Source organism: Montipora foliosa, chromosome 6, assembly GCF_036669935.1.
Source record: "Montipora foliosa isolate CH-2021 chromosome 6, ASM3666993v2, whole genome shotgun sequence".
NCBI classification, from domain to species: domain Eukaryota; kingdom Metazoa; phylum Cnidaria; class Anthozoa; order Scleractinia; family Acroporidae; genus Montipora; species Montipora foliosa.
Genome location: NC_090874.1, coordinates 63162983 through 63166204, shown reverse-complemented (window position 1 = coordinate 63166204; position 3222 = coordinate 63162983). Strand labels below are relative to the sequence as shown.

Sequence of the window (3222 nt, the reverse complement as noted above, 5' to 3'; positions counted from 1 at the left end):
CCAAAAATTAACGTTTTAGAATATCCCCGTTGGTTTTAGAACGTGTTCGTTATGTCACTTTTCGGGATTTACTTTCCTGATGTTTAAGAAAATCTATATTAGTACATTATCCTGCACCAGTTTAGTTACGCTCTTACAGTACGTGGCCAGGGAACTATGCTTTATTTTTATTTATCCAAATATCTATCATCAGCTGTCGAGTCTCAAGTGTGAATGATGGAATGGGATGACTTTTCCTCTGACCATTCAGACCTGTTCAATTGCAGGAGTCGCTTAATTTGTTTTCTCCTCTGAATTTTTATTCATTTCCACTTAATAATTATTCTATTTGAACAATGCTTTGTCTGCGGTGATGTCTTCCCTTTTAGGTGGAAATGGATAAAAAATTTAGAGGCGAAAAAAATTTGATGGTCTCGTCGCTGAAAAATATTTTAAGTCACCGCAATAGCTTGCTTTGAGAATCTCGCGGGAAAATTGCTTTCGGCTTTAGAAAGAGTTAATAATTATTCTTATAAAAAACGTTCACTGGCTATATACAGTTAAAAACTTTCGAGCTTTCGGCTGTCAGGCTACAGCCTTCAATGGAAATGAATGGAAAAAATGATGACAACTACAATATATATAAAAAGAGGTGTGAAAAAGAATATAAAAACGGGAAAAAATATTTGTCAAAAAAACTAATTGTTCTTTTTTAAAAGAATGGAGTATTGATTAGGGAGCGGCCTAGAATTGTTATCTGCATGATCTATCGAAGCGGTGTGCCAAGATTCCAGTGTCTTGCGGGTACGAGAAGAACCCTTGTCAATCACTTGGGAATTTTTAAAGTCAATAGAGTGATTTGAAGACCAAGCGTGTTTAGCGATGTTGGAGCCTCTTGCGTAAGACTTCACATTCCTCATATGTTCTTTTTTTCTGGTTTCAAAGAATCTGCCAGTCTCGCCAACATAACTCCATGGGCAGTCGGCACAAGATATTTTGTAAACCACGTTAGGTTGAAGATCGATCGGAGGGCGGGACTTAGGAGAGGGAAACTCCTGTTGTAAAGTCTTGAATGGCTAACTGACAACTCGAATATCATGTTTTCTAAGGAGTCTAGTTAGAGGCTGAGAAATGCCATTAATATAGGGGAGGACTGCATAATTGGAGAATTCGGAGGGTGCAACCCATTTAAAAAACATGCAAACAAGTTCCTCAGGTGTTGGGATGGGATTTGTTCGCTGAGTAGAAGATTTCTTCTTTAGTATGTTGGAGATAACATTTTGGGGGTAATTGTTAGATTGTAGAGCGTCGATGACATGAATAAGTTCTTTCTCTTTTCCTTGTTTTGTGCTCGGGAGATTCAAGACTTTACAACAGGAGTTTCCCTCTCCTAAGTCCCGCCCTCCGATCGATCTTCAACCTAACGTGGTTTACAAAATATCTTGTGCCGACTGCCCATGGAGTTATGTTGGCGAGACTGGCAGATTCTTTGAAACCAGAAAAAAAGAACATATGAGGAATGTGAAGTCTTACGCAAGAGGCTCCAACATCGCTAAACACGCTTGGTCTTCAAATCACTCTATTGACTTTAAAAATTCCCAAGTGATTGACAAGGGTTCTTCTCGTACCCGCAAGACACTGGAATCTTGGCACACCGCTTCGATAGATCATGCAGATAACAATTCTAGGCCGCTCCCTAATCAATACTCCATTCTTTTAAAAAAGAACAATTAGTTTTTTTTGACAAATATTTTTTCCCGTTTTTATATTCTTTTTCACACCTCTTTTTATATATATTATAGTTGTCATCATTTTTTCCATTCATTTCCATTGAAGGCTGTAGCCTGACAGCCGAAAGCTCGAAAGTTTTTAACTGTATATAGCCAGTGAACGTTTTTTATAATAATTTTTTAATATGTTTTACCCTGGCTACGGTTCTTCTATTTTTAAAAATAATTATTCTATTTGAACAATGCTTTGTCTGCGGTGATGTCTTTCCTTTTAACTCTTCTAAAGCCGAAAGCAATTTTCCCGCGAGATTCTCAAAGCAAGCTATTGCGGTGACTTAAAATACTTTTCAGCGACGAGACCATCAAATTTTTTTCGCCTCTAAATTTTTTATCCATTTCCACCTAAAAGGAAAGACATCACCGCAGACGAAGCATTGTTCAAACAGCATTAGCGAACGAGCGACAATTAAATACATCTGGTTGCTGAGTAATTCTCCAGTAGTTGACAGAATTATCCTAGCTTCTTTTAAGTTTGTAATAAAAATGTAAATTAAAAAGCTTGGAATGGTGCCACCGTTCCTTTAATCCCACCAGAATGATCGTCAACTCAGTCTTACAAGACTTGATAGAGGCTGCCGCCTTCCTAAAGCTTCAGGAGATTCTGGTCAAAAATTGTCCGAAACTTGCTAAAAAACGTCCCTAAAACTGTCTTAAAAGTTGATAATACCGTAACTACTTTATTTTTCATTTCTATGAATACTTTTTTTTCGGTATATACGTAGGCTGACTTTTGTGGGCATTCAAACAAATTATATGCGGCCCAAACTTGTGGCTACAACAAAGTCATATTTCATTTCTAAGTATGTGGTATTTTGTGTATAGAAACAGCCGAATCCAAAATAGTTGAAACCTTTCCATAGAGAACGGTTGTCTTACGATGTGATCACGTCAACTTTTCTTTTTAGTTAAATGATAATTCTCCAGAGATAAGCTGGTATCGTTCACCCTATGCTTGCATAAGGTAGCAATTTTCATTTGAAGCGTGCATCCTGTTGTAGAGCAGAATGATTTCCAGGAATTGTTATGAGAAATCGACGTGTTACCGCCTTTTCTCGTGGCTAATAAAACTGCTCTTGAAAAGTAAATTAAAAACTTCACACTTAATTTTAAAAAAATGTATGACCACCTTGTTTGATGAATTTTAGTCTAACGGAAATTATCATTGTTCTTATGCATTTGGGTTTCCAAAAATGTAAATTACAAATTTTAAGGATAGACGATGATTCGGTGAATTTCCAATGGCTATCAACTAAAGCCCTGTTAAATTCCACTTTGGAAGTGTTCTAAAACAAGAAAGTATAAAACAACACCACCTGCTTTTAATTCCTTGTGATGCAGAACGCCTCCTTGGTTTTGGTGCTTTTCTTGAACACAACTCGCGTTTGTAATGTCTTTAATGTGAACAAGAAATACAACACTGAGTCTTGTCTACCGAGTACCGCACGTGTCTTTC

General features: G+C 37.0%; 1 protein-coding gene across 1 annotated transcript in view; it reads right to left on the bottom strand.

Moving 5' to 3' along the window:
* The window catches only part of LOC138005886 (pyroglutamylated RF-amide peptide receptor-like), a 59349-nt gene extending 56127 nt beyond the window's left edge, over positions 1-3222 (bottom strand). The window contains exon 1 of the mRNA XM_068852062.1: positions 3083-3222. The gene's annotated coding sequence lies outside the window, so the exon portion shown is untranslated. The remainder of the gene's footprint in view (positions 1-3082) is intronic.